Source organism: Rhamphochromis longiceps, linkage group LG3 (assembly GCF_057381845.1).
Source record: "Rhamphochromis longiceps isolate RC_006_pf linkage group LG3, R_longiceps_female_GT1.1, whole genome shotgun sequence".
In the NCBI taxonomy this organism is placed as follows: domain Eukaryota; kingdom Metazoa; phylum Chordata; class Actinopteri; order Cichliformes; family Cichlidae; genus Rhamphochromis; species Rhamphochromis longiceps.
Genome location: NC_140559.1, coordinates 69,056,338 through 69,070,691, shown reverse-complemented (window position 1 = coordinate 69,070,691; position 14,354 = coordinate 69,056,338). Strand labels below are relative to the sequence as shown.

The following is a 14,354-nucleotide window of genomic DNA, read 5'->3' as shown; positions in this document are numbered from 1 at the left end:
CTCATCTCTGCACACAGAGCAGCTTCAGCTCTGGGATAAACTGCTCGCTTCACGTCCTTCTCAGCTCACAGACACTCATCCTGATATTTTCCTTTAACATTTGATGGTATCTGGAATAGTTGGCAGTAATAAGGATGATTTTCTGTAAAATAATATTGATATGAGCCGTGAATTATTCGTAGATGAGCATTAGATTAGTTTGATGGGTTAACTCAGAGAGCTGAAGATATGGTGGACATGCTGACCTCGCTCCGTGGTGTACAGGGCCGTTTACCCTCATGATTAATATTCACAATAAAAAAATGAGGCGAACATCATGAAGTCTGTGTGTGTTTCATAGTGTCGAACCACCTTTGTACAGTTAAACCTAACAGTTACTACATGACGGAAACACCAACGTTATTTCTTTTATGTGTTTATCAGGTCACGCTGATTATTGAACAAAAACCCAAACATCAGATGTTAATCGAATCTTTTTGCTCTCTCTCCTCCTTAAACATGTTTTTAATGTTAGTTATAATTCAGAATTGGTGACTGGAACATGTATGACACATACGAACATCAGGAAATAAAAACACGATAAATATAACCTCTGTAAATGAAGTCAGTGTGCAGCGGGGGTTATTACAGCTGTGTACCGGCCTGCGCTTTGTCGGTGGTAATAGCAGCTCGATTGCTTGCGAGGCGAGCGGGTCTGTCCCACGCTTTGCCGTGAGACTGGGCTGGGCAGACATCTCCGAAATCATCGAAGCACTTTTGCAAAAAAGCTGTATCTTGACAAACCGACCAGACATCTGAAGATTAAACCGCTACATTCTCGGCTAAAAAATATTAAAACGGTATTTGGTGAGACACAAACTGTCATGGTCCCCGTGTCTGCCCGGCTGACTCAGGTTGGCTACATATGTTTCTTGTTTACATCTACCTCTCTCACGCTAGCTGTGTCTCGCCAGGGCGGAGCTCATTGCGGGCTCCCGCCCCTGGCCCTTGCACCTGAAGTTAATCACACATCTGTGGCTCATCGCCTAAACTCATCCACTACTTAAGGCAGAGGCTGGAAACATCTCGTCGCTGGACTATTGAGTAACCTCGGTAGTAAGCTCCGGAGTACTAGTCTCTTGTTGCCTTTTCGTATCGCTGACCCTTTGGATTAATCACTTGTTGTCTGTAAACAGGAATTCCGTTTCCCTGGAACCCTTGGTGTGCTGTGTTTTTTATGAAGTCCCTCGTGTGTGAAGAGCTCCTTTCCCGGATTTCCCTGTGCCCTGGATTCCCCCTGCCATCTCACTTGTATATATTTGCACCTGGTGTTGTATAGTAAAAAACGGAACTGTATTCTAGCTGCCTTGTCTGCGCTTGAGTCCATCCCACACACAAACACAAACAGGGTTTTTCAAAGTTCAGTTCTGTTAGTTTCCACATGGCAGCTGTTGGTGTGCAGTAACGCCTTCTAAAAACAATGGCCACCAGGCCAAAGCAATGGTTCTGACTCGATCAGCATTAACCCCGCCCCCTGGGTTTGATGGGTGAGGTTGACACATAAAATAAATTTATGGTGAGACCTGAAGGAGTCAACTGTGCCAAAATGAATTAATTAAATACACCATTAAATAATTATTTAAATGTGGCAATAATTAATTAAAACGTGAAATAATTAATTAATTAATTAAATGTGTCAAAAAATGTTTATTTAATTATTTATTTCCCATTTTAATTAATTATTTCAAATTTTAATTAATTATTGTCACATTTAATTTATTATTCAATGGTGCATTTAATTAATTCATTATGGCACTCCTGGCGTTCCATACTGTGGTTGGGTCGACTTTACTATATAGATGTTTCACATGTTTCCATCTCAGCAGCCCCGTTGACAGATCACAGTATTATTACTTTTAAACTTAACCCTGAAAATAAAACGCAGTTTAAAAAAGATTACTGGAAATTAAATGCAGATCTATTAATTGATGACGGGTATGTTAAGATAGTTAAAGAGCTCCTCCATAACATTTACAACAACGTAACAATTGGCAATTACATACATAGATGGGAATTTTTTCATTTAAAGTTAGAGAATTTTCAATTACGTTTAGTAAAATGAAAAGTAGACAACAGAAGGAATTTGAAAGTAAATTACTTTACGATATAAATAACTATTGTAATAGACATTTTATGTCAGAGGCTGATAAGAAATCCCTGTTGTCTTTACTCAATTAGATGATCTATACAAGAAAAAGGCTCATGGAGCTTACATTAGAGCTCGTGCAAAATGGATAGAAGAAGCTGAAAAAGTGCTTCATATTTCTACAATTTGGAGAAACAGAGGCAAGAAAAGAAATCTATTAATACATTAATCATAAATGGGGAGGAATGCACAAATCATAAGACTGTAGCGGAAGAAAAACATAAATTTTACTCAAATTTATTCTCCTCAAAATATTTAATTGCTGATTCATTAACTTTTTGTGATCAGATTGAACCTTATACTCCAAAAATCGATTCTGTATTCAGAGAAATTTGTGATTCTGATATATCACTGGATGACTGAGATCAAGCCTTAAACAAACTGAAAATGACAAAGCTCCTGGTCAGGATGGCTTGACTGCAATCTTTTATAAATTCTTCTGGAAAGAAATAAAAGAATTTTTCTTCAAAACTATTACTGAAATCATTAGTAATGAAATGTTAGCAACGACAATGAAACAGGGTCTTATCTCCCTTATTCCCAAACCTGGTAAAGATAAAAGACTAATTGATAATCTACGACCAATAATATTAGATTGGTTGTAGATCTACTGGATTCTAATCACTTAATTGAAGATGATGGTGTGATTCTTTTTTTAGACTTTTATAAGGCATTTGATACGGTCGAACATCCTTTTATTTTAAAAGCTCTACCCTATTTTGGTTTTGGTAAACAAAACTTCATAGATTTAATTTCTTTATTATACTCTGACTCAATAGTTCTGTTTCTTTACCTTTTGGAACATCTAAACGCTTTAATGTTAGACGAGGAATCGTCAGTTTTTATAGAACATGAATGAAATTTCAATTTTCTCAAAGGCTTCTTGTCATGGTCCTGGGTCGGTGACCCAGCGCTTTTAGTTTGTTATCATTTTCTAGATGATGATTGTTTAAGTTCTGTTATTTTCGATCTGCCTCTGAGTCTGCGTCTGTATCTGTCTGTCTATGGTGTCTCCCCATCTGTTTGTGAATCTGTCGGTTTAGTTCAATGTCTTGTCTGGTTCCATGTATCTGAGTTTCCTGTTTTATTGTGAAGGTCCGTGTCGTATGTGAGTGTGATCAGTTTACGTTTCCCCTGTCCCGTCAGCCCAGATTCCTCCCAGCTGTGTTGCCCTCCTGTCTCTCATCCCCTGATTACTGGTGTGTGTATTTAAGCCCTGTGTGTTCTCCTGCCTGTTGCCGGTTCGTCTGTGTAACCCCGCGTCAGTCTGTGTTCCTCGGTGTCCTGCTCGTCTCTCTGCCTCTCTTCCCTTTTTTGTTTCATCTCAGGTTTGTCATTTAGCTTTCCCAGTTCAGGTCTTTAGTTTTGTCTTCCCTCTTGCCTGTTTTGCCTTCTCACCACTGTGTAAATAAACTCACCGGCATCTCATCCACTGCCTGCATCTTGGGTCCTTCTTCTAACTCCACACGGCTCGCCTCGGCAGCCGTGACACTTCTGGTTTGTACCTGAATATTAGAAAATGCAAATTATTAACTATTCATGATTGTGACCTAGTAGCTCTCTTAACATAGCTGTTAAAACTGACATTAAATATTTGGTTATTAAAATGTCAAAGAACACAAATAATAGAGAAAATCTACATTTTGAGCAAATTACCCAGAAATCAAAAAGATTACAGGCTACAAAGACACCTCTCCATCTTTGGACGTGTCTTGCTTACTAAAACAGAAGGTATCTCTGGATTGATTTATCCATCACAATGTTTATATGTTTCCAATAGTCTAATCAATAATATAAATCAAATTAATTTCAATTACATTTGGAGAAACAAGCAACATTATGTTAGGAAGAATGATATAGTGAAGTCATTTGAAGAAGGAGGTTTGAATGCGATTGATTTTGAAGCAATGATGGTTCCATCAAACTCAAATGGTTGCAATCTTTCATAAATAATTCAAACAGTATTTGGTTTTATTTCCCCAAAGTAATTTTGGAGAAGCTGGGTGGCATTGAATTTCTTATAAAGTGCGACTTTGAAATTTCCAAATTAAATTATCCAATTTTCACAAACAGGTTCTCCAGTACTGGAAAATGATACACAAGCATATTTTTTCTCCACATACAAATTCGATTTGGAACAACAGATGTATACGATAAAAGAAAATCCATCTTTTATAAGGATTGGATGGATCATGGCATTTGGACGGTTTTACACCTTTTAGACAATGACGGAAATGTGTTAACATATAACAAACTCATAGATAATTATGGCATATCATGTACTCAGAGTAAATTCATTAAAGTTGTGAAAGCCATTCCCCCTGCAATGATTCAGATGTCTTCCCCCGACTGAACAACAACCCGTCAACAACATGCTGAGCTGTGACTCTTCTTCCCTCTAAAGTCCTGGTGTTAACACTCACCCTGCATCAGCTTCACCTTTTTTTTAATTGTTTTTACTTTTCAAACCGACGGATCATTTGAAGCCAACCATCCAAAAACTGCTTCAGCTGTGTTTGATGTTTATGCTACAGCCTGTTTACCAATATAATCAATATCAGATATCAGAGCAACAGAAACCTCGGTGATCAGGACGCTGGGACTGAGAACAGGAAGTGGCTCAAACGTCACAGTTTCATAACGTCACCCTGAACTCCACTCACGGAGTTTCTGTCGCCATTGTAGTTTTTAAAGTCCCGTGATAAAGGCGGGTCTTTCTGTGAATCCGCACGCTCATTGGCTAATAGCTCGAGATTGACACATCGTTATCCAATGAGCGTGCGGGAACTTCCGACATAAAGTTGTTTCCTTTGAAAAACCAAAGTCTGATTATTTTTGCCTCCACTGACGGAGCCTGTTGTTCCCGCCACAGAGACACAGTAATGTCAGAGCGGTGTTAACACTCACCCTGCCTCAGCACAGCTCTCACTCTCCTCCTGCTCTCTCACACTAAACGGAGGCTCAGCTAAACTCACTTCCTCTCTACTTACAGGAAACCAGCGCTCAGAGGAGCCGACCGGCCTCACATTTCACCCACAGACACGAACAGCGTGGAATTATTTTATGTCATAAGAAGAAACATATTCATGTTAACACTCACCTGCCTCAGCTCCACCTTCCTCCTCCTGCTGCTCTGAACGGAGGCTCAATACTTTCACTTTCACTGCTGCTCCCTAAACACAGAGGATGCTGGGACTTGTAGTTGTTTCCTTCCGGTGCGGTCTTCCTCTTTGTTTGTTTGTGTTTGTGTTCAAGTTATTTCGATCATGTAAACATCAACAGAACACGTGAAGCCACACAGAGTTTGTATGTCGAGGTGGGTAGGAGGGTTTGAGGGTTTGGGGAGGGGTCAGAGGGAAGAGGTCTCTCAGTCTTGACAATCCACATTGATGGCATTGCATCTTTCAGCGTGTTTGTGGGTCGATTTGGATGCTCCAGGTGTGAGAGCAGCCACTCAGCCTCTACTGCAGATGTGTGTCACAAGTTCATCTAGTAGTAGGCTATGGCACTTGGCCACAGGTGGCAGCAGTGGACTGGCCTCCATGTGAGACTGCTCCAGCTGCTATGTGATAGTCCAGCTGCAAACTGAAGATCATATGCAAGTTTTGGAAATTAAACTGTACAATATAAAGCGCCTTGAGGCGACTGTTGTTGTGATTTGGTGCTATATAAATAAAATTGAATTGAAATTCAGAATATTCTTAACTTAGCTTTAAAACCAACCCAATCTCTCCTCCACACTCACAAACAAAGACAAACCAACTGACACATCTGAGTCCCTCACTTTCTTCAATCCACTCACTCTCACAAGCTCCACTTAGTCACACTGGCTCTGTTTATTACTAATTACTATTGTCTCCCCAGAAACAGTTCAGTTTTCTTTTTTCCTATTTGTGTTTTCGTTTTTTCCTATTTGTGTTTTCGTTTTTTGTATTTGTGTTTTCTTTTTTCCTATTTCAGTTGTGTTTTTTGTGCTTTTGCAGCGTTTTTTTTTTTATTGCTGGTGTTTTCTTAAGTTGCAGTCCGTTTGGCCTCTCAGGGCCACCGTAGATAAGGGCCAAAAATAAATACATAACATCATTTCAAATCAGTTTAAAGGTTTATTTGCAAGACACAAAAACAGAAAAAATTAAAAGTTACAAATGTATTGTGCATGAAACAGGAATTCAAACGTGGCTCAGATGTGTGTCACAAGTTCATCTGGCTGTAGGCTATGGCACTTGACCACAGGTGGCGCTAATTGACTTGACTCCATTTGAGTGCACACAAAGTAAACTGCACACTTTAGTTGTGAAGCAAAAACACTGAAATCGCAGTAATAACACGCACGAGGGGAACGATAACGAAGACCAGATGCTCCTGATCGTTACTCTTGCTGTCCTGTGAACAGCATCGGCGTGGTGTTAATGGTTTGCTTTTGTTTTGGCGAGCGCCCCGTGAATGAGAATATGACCAGGTAAACCCGCGACATTTTTAAATAGTTTGTCGTTCAACAGCAACAAGACTGACGGAGTGTGTTTGAGGAAACCTCACAAATGTCACAGATGAAATATTTGGTGTTTATTTGCTGGTTTGTCGGTAGCAGCTCCTTCAAAGTAAGTCTACCACACATCTGTTTGACCAACGCCAGTTGATTTGGATCACCGGTCCAAACAATTTGAACCATTGTTGTGTTTCCTTTTGTGTTGAGTTTGACTGATATTTGCTGGATAGCAAATGTTTTAAAGCTATGCAACCTTTATCTGCACATAGCAGTTAAACTGTTTAGATCAATCTTTATTGATAATATACATTATTTATTTATGAATTACTGTGTACACAAGAATAAGTTAATGTATTAAGATAAACTGGCTGAAGTTTTTGTATTATTCTTGTGATTTTTGTTTTATTGGCCCTGTTTATTTACAGGCCAGGTGACCCTTTAGGGGTTTAAAATGCCGAGCCAATGAACGGCTGGGAGCAGGAATCTTTCTTCACTGAAGCTTCCACTTCCACGGGTCTGGTAGGAAGTTGTCCAAGCCAACAAAACAAACAGACAAAAAATCCATCTATCAATCACCTGGATCACCTGTTGAGAAAGAAAAAAGAGAAAACAAGCAAACAAAAGAGAGCAATATAATAAACAACAGCATCGCGATGATCTATGTGAATATAACTGTAAATACTAAATATTGAATATTATTGTGCAGCACGTAAGATCGACAGCGCACAGTGTGCTTTGAGGTAGCAGCCAAAATGCAAGGCAAGTTTATTTATATCGCACAATTCAACAACAAGGTGATCCCAAGTTCTTTACAGAACATTAAAAAACAAAAATGGATAAAAAGCATGATTTAAACGTGACGTGCCCGTGAGCTCCACCGGCAGCCAGCTGTGCCAGAGTGACCGAGCCCCAGGCTGAGAGGCCAAAGGCACCGCACCCTGAAGGAGCCCGAGCGAGCCCCAGGCTCCAGGCCCCGACAAGCAGTACCTGGACGCCCATCCCCAGACACAAAGAACCACCAATGCACCGATGTCTGAAGGCGTCTGCCACTGGCAGGGGGAGTGGTGGGGGGAGATAGGCCTCCATACCTTGGAGGGCCTGAGATGTCCCCAGAGAGGTGGCGTCTGATACCCGACCTGACATATGGACACAGACAAACAGGCACACACAGATACAAACATCCATTCCCACCCTCATGCTCTCATATGCAATTACTCAGCAGCAGGTAAGCGCATAGCCCCTCCTGGTAGCCCTCAATGTCTACGTGTATTTAAAATTGAGAGGTGGGCAACGGCGCCAGGGGTGAGGTTGTACACCCTGATGTGATTCTGATCTTGGAAACATTAAAGACATTCATAGCCAGACTGCTGACTTTGTGTTTTTATTCAGTCGCCTAACAGAAGTGCAGTGAGAAACGATTTACCCCATCCTGATTTCTTAGCTATTTGCATATTTGCCACACTTACGTGTTTCAGATCGTGAAGCAAATTTTTATGATAGATAAAGATGACCAGAGTCAGCATAAAATAAAGCTTTTACATGTATTGCTGGGAGGTCGGCAGCTCCCTCCACTGCTTGGCCCTCTGTGAAAAACAACTGGGATCCAGCTTCCCTGTGATGCTGAATTATATAAGTGGACAAAAATAAATAGATAGAAGGATGGATGATTGTATTTTGTGTACAATCGTTGAAGTGTAAAAAGGGTTGGCCCTCCGTGGTGCCCTAAGCAAAGTTTGATTTTTGGGGCCCTTTAATAGTGCCAATAATAGTGATTAATGATCACCTACTATAAATGTATTTCATTTTCTAATGTTGATGTTGTTGTAATCCACAGTGAAAAATGTCATAAAAACAGATAACAAATTTGCAACTTTCATGAAAAATGTTTTCATTAATATTTAAAAAAAAAAAAAAAAAACACCTCCCCCTGCTGGCCACACAGAGAAACAATAGATAAAACCTGAGAGCTGCACAGTTGCAGCAGTGTGGTTTACGTCATTCTGTTGTCAGCCTGTTTTACACATCGGTGGTTTCTTATTGACGTGTAAAAAGATCTGAAATCGTAGTAAATTCAGCTGCTATTGTGGGCTGCGGATGATTTACACTTAACATTTTAATAACTGGGTATTGAATGTCATAGGCCCAATGTTCCCTCTAATTTTTCAGGTGTCTGAGCGAACACACAAACTCCCTGAGCGGTTCCTTGGACCACTGTGAGCAACATCAGACGTGTGCACTGTGGTCACGCCGGCATCGAATCCATCCAAGTTTCATGGTTTATTAAAATAATCAAATTACAGCGTTTACATTTATGTTAGACTACTTTTAATGAACTGCTTCAGCCCATTTACAATGAAAATGTAAAAGAAATCTTGTTCATGACCTGTGTAGTATGTTAACACTATTGGAAGTACAAATAACTTGAACTCCAATTTAGAAAACACAACTTTTTTTTTTTTATAAAGCTCTGACTTGTATTATGAGTCCGTGGTCTGGGAGAGAGTCTGTAACTCTCTGTCTCCAAAATACTGTATATAATGACCAAAGCTGGGAAATTAATCAATCAATCAATCTTTATTTATAAAGCACTTTTCATACAAAAAAAGTAGCACAAAGTGCTTTACATGGTTAAAAGCACCCCACCCCGCCCTCCAACTAACCCCCCACACTCTCATTAACATAAACAATCATGAATGCACCCATATCCCCCCCCAGCCAGGCTGAGAGGACCCCCAGAGCCCCAGCAGCCACGGTCGATCACAGCCCCGGTGCAGAGAGCCCCCTCCGAGGAAACACTGGAGATATGTCACAATAGGATATATACAGGGTAAAAAGATAAAGTAAATAAGAACGGGATACAATAGAAATAGTAAGAAGATAAAAAATGAGTAAGAATAAAATCAATAAATATTAGGTAAAACCTAAATTAATAAATAGAATAACAGGATAGAATAAATAAGCATAAAATAAATAAACGTTAGGTGAAAGATAAATTAAAAAGGTGGTCTTGAGCCTGTTCTTAAAAACATGTACGTTCTCTGCGGCCCTGAGCTCCTCCGGCAGGCTGTTCCACAGACGAGGACCATACCACTGAAAAGCTGCCTCTCCGTGAGTATGTGTGCTGTCTTTGGGAACAGTCAGAAGGCCAGTACCAGAGGACCTCAAGGTCCGCGAGGGTTCGTATGGTAAAAGCAGATCTGAGAGATAAGACGGCCCAAATCAAATTCAAATTCAAATTTTATTTGTCACGTATACAGTCGTACACAGTCATACACAGTACGATATGCAGTGAAATGCTTGGACAACTGCTCGTGACCTAAAGAAAAAAAAAAAAGGAAATAAATAGGAAATAAATAGGAAATAAATAGGAAAAATTAAAAAGGGTAAATTTAACTAGGAGGGAATAAGATATAAATTAAGGTTAAAAATGAAATAACTGTACAACACAAATTAGAATGAAGGGTAAATTTAACTGGGAGAATAAGATAAAATATATAAATTAAAGTTGAAAATAAAATAACTGTACAACAAAATACACAATATAGAACTATATAAGAATGTATGAAGAAATATAAATAAATAAATATATACACAATAACAGCAGCTGTACAAGTATTAACTGGAAATGAAGAATATAGTGACCAGTGTTGTGCAATCCACATTATGTCTTGTGCAGTGCAAATATGCTTAAAGTGATTTAAGTGATGAAGTGAAAACAATGTCCAGAAAGTCCAGTGTGTGTGTAAGAACCATATGTGTGGGTCAGTACTGTGTGGTGGTGTGATTGAGAGACCGTATCGCCTGCGGGAAGAAGCTCCTCCTCAGTCTCTCTGTGTTGGTCTTCAGGGAGCGGAATCGCTTTCCTGACCTCAGCAGAGAGAACAGTCTGTTGTTGGGATGGCTGAGGTCCTTCACGATCTTCCTGGCCTTGGTCCAGCACCGCCTGCTGTAGATTGAGTGCAGGTCAGGGAGCTCGGAGCGGATGGTGCGCTCAGCTGACCGCACAACCCTCTGTAGAGCTCGTCTGTCCTGCATGGTGCTGTTCCCGAACCAGGTTAAGATGTTTCCCGTCAGGATGCTCTCTATGGTGCAGGAGTAAAAGTTCCTGAGCACCTTGGAGGGCAGTTGGAAGTCTCTCAAGCGTCTGAGGTGGTAGAGACGCTGTCGGGCCTTTTCACCACGGTGTTGATGTGACAGGACCATGACAGGTCCAGCGTGATGTGAACTCCGAGGTATTTGAAGCTGTCCACTCTCTCCACTGGGCACTCGTTGATGACGGGGGTCTGGTAGTTCCTCTCCTGCTTAGTGCTGAAGTCCACTATCAGCTCCTTTGTCTTACTGACGTTTAGAAGGAGGTTGTTCCTCTGGCACCAGTTCTCCAGATTCCTAATCTCCTTCAGGTAGGCCGTCTCGTTGTTATCAGAGATCAGGCCCACCACGACGGTGTCGTCAGCAAACTTGATGATGGTGGTGGAGCTGGTAGTGGCCACACAGTCATATGTGTACAGAGAGTACAGCAGGGGGCTCAGAACACACCCCTGGGGGGCTCCAGTGCTGAGAGTGGTGGAGGCTGAGACATGTCCGCCCATCCTTACTGCCTGTGGTCTGCCAGTTAGGAAGTTGGAGATCCACTGACACATAGATGAGCTGAGTCCCAGATGCTCCAGCTTGGTGGTGAGTGTGGAGGGAATTATGGTGTTAAATGCAGAGCTGTAGTCTATGAAGAGCATTTTAACATAATTCCCCCTTCTAGTGTCCAAGTGAGTGAGTGATGTGTGGAGGAGATGAGAGATGGCATCGTCTGTGGAACGATTTGGACGGTAAGCAAACTGTAGTGGGTCCAGTGTGTCTGGTAGTGAAGAAATGATGAAGTCTCTGACCAGGCGTTCAAAGCACTTCATCACTACTGAGGTGAGGGCTACAGGGCGATAGTCATTGAGAGAAGCAGACCATTAAGACATTTAAAAACCAATAAAAGAACTTTAAAATCGATCCTGAAATACACGGGGAGCCAATGCAGCGATTCTAAAACCGGTGTACTGTGGGCCCACCCTCTGGTCTTCGTCAGCACACGAGCTGCAGTTTTGTAAAAGTTGTAAGGGTGATATATTCTTTTTGGGGAGACCAGAGAGCAGGGCGTTACAGCAATCAATGCGACTGGTAATAAAAGCATGCATCAACATATATAGCTGAATTTTTTTAATATTTTGTACACAATAACAGAATAATTTCAGAAAAACACAAAATGACTGGTGTCAATATTATTTGCCCCACAAAAAAGGTCGAATATAAAACAATATTGCAAATATTGCACAGTTGAAAAAAAAAAAGCACTACAGCTCAGTTGTTCCCGCCATCCTTTGTCCTCCTGTTTCCCCTCCCTCTCCCCTCCAACGACGAGTTTGATGGTGTTACGGATTCAAATATTGGGGATGGATACAAGAGGAAAAACCACAATAACAACACTGGTCCGACCGGGTTGAGTCAAACGATGATTTTAATGATCACACGCGTGGGAGATGGACACCGTACGCAGACAGCATCAGATCTCAAAATGGTGGAGCATTGATCAAACTCTTATAGCCTCTAGTGGCCCCCACCTTATCATAAAAGCCTAAACATTCACATGCTTTCTCTCACACGGCGCCTAAGCTACGACCTTGGCTCCCTGTTTATCTGCTCCTGCTGAGATGGGGCAGAAAACTCCAGCATGTTCTGTTCTCTTCTAATCAGACAAATAAGGCGATGACTTTCTGCGAACAGTATTTCTTATAACTCAGCAGTATAATGCATCATGAAACAATATCATTCATTCACAATAAATCAGCAGTCTACTTTAATGCAAATCAGTTTAACAAATGCAATAGTTATCACCTTCTTCTAATTCAGGAGAATAATGCAAACTAAAACTACATAATAATTCACAATCTTCAATTAGGGGTCTAACGTGGCATAAAATAATATTATAATACCACACTGGCAAACTTCTCCCAATGTTTCCACTGAAGGGGTTGAAAGTTAAAAAGCGCCGAAGGTTAAGTTAGGTTTGGAGTAAATCATGGATGTGCGCACGTGTTTGTGTGCAGCTTGTAGTGCAAACGTGCGTGCAGAATTCATGCAGACATGTGTAACTGGTCGTTTTGAGGTAGAAAAGAGTGATGCGCGGTCAAGCTGGTAGTTGAAAGTGTCAGTCAGAGTAGAAGAGCATTGTGTAAAAATGCAAGTAATAACAAAAAAGTGCAAGTCATTAATCGCATCACCCTGAAAAACCTGAGTAAGGAGTGCAGCTCCTGATGAAAGGAGGAGCACTGAAAACCAGGAAATGATGTTTCTGGAACAGTCTGATGACTGAAGCTGGATGTTTGAAGTCTCAGTGAACTGCTTGTCTTTTCCCCACAGCTCCTCCCTCAGCGATGTATATGGCTATATGTTATGAACAATGTGCTGATGTCCGTATCAGGTAACAAACAGCGTGACACAAACGGAGAACATTGTGTCCACTCGATAATATGCTGCTCTAAAAAGGCTCCATCCTGCAGGGAAGTCGTCCCAGCTTTACTCGCACAGCCTGCCAGCTCTGTTTGAACAGAAAGGACATCTGCACAAGAAACACAGCAGCCTGTCGCTCAGCACCAACCGCCTCACTGAGCGGATCAGTCTCAGGTACGACACGCCATCACAGATGCAGGGAAACAGGAGCTGTAGGTGCAGCAGTGTTAATAATGTCATGTATGATGCTACCACTTGATTTTGAGGAAGGAGGATACTGTAAACCCAATTTTGTCTGCTTGTTCTGACCTGGATATTCTCTGTTGGCCACAGAAAGTTTACCATATCTGTAAAGATTCCTGACACTAAAGGTTGTAGGAGGTGCAGTGTAGGTAAGCAATGCCGAGTTACTCTGGTCAGTCTGTTTGTTCACGGAGAACAACTGCAGACACTTAGTCCTGCTCTCTCTGTTTCAGCAAGAAACCCATACACAGATAGTACATATCTGTGCGGGGCTGTCCCATCTGGCCTGGTTTTACTCTTGTGGTATGAGCCTCTTCAAAAGTTCATGCATCTAAAGGTTTGTACAGATATGTCGAACTTGCCACCTGAATAAATGTCTTCCTTTCTAACTCTACCCCGATTTCCACAATGCAAACCAGCCATTAGACCTGGATTACATAAAAGTAGACAGACAGCATATCAAAATCTGAAGCTGAAGAATGTAATTGATTTTTTTTAATAACATATGCATACTTTTTATTCAAGCCCAACAAGATTTTAGAGACTAAATAAAAGAAACGTTGTATAAACGCCGTCCAAAAACACCAACAGCACCTTCTCTGGGTCCAAGCTCGTGTAACTGAATGGTTACCATGTGTTTTCTGTGCTACAGGAACAGTGTTATCAGCACACAGTTCAACGCCAGCATGCACCATTAGATCACATAGCACAGATAATTGACAGTTTTTTTGTGAATGTCTCGCACATTTCATAACGATAATGTATGTACTGTGAGAACAGAGCTCTGTGTTAAGCCTGTCTGCAGTCCTAACACAGTGCTGCTTGGAGAAACACGCCTGTGTCACAACATTATGGAAAAGTGGCATCAGTCCAAAGACGTGCAGTTAGGGGATGGATGGATGGATGGATGGATGGATGGATGGAAGGATGGATCGACGGGTGGATGGATGGATG

At 41.2% G+C, this 14,354-nt stretch overlaps 1 protein-coding gene across 1 annotated transcript in view; it reads right to left on the bottom strand.

Moving 5' to 3' along the window:
* Nucleotides 1-14,354, bottom strand: part of LOC146676553 (protein NLRC3-like) — a 464,157-nt gene that overhangs the window by 340,777 nt on the left and 109,026 nt on the right. The window lies entirely within an intron of this gene.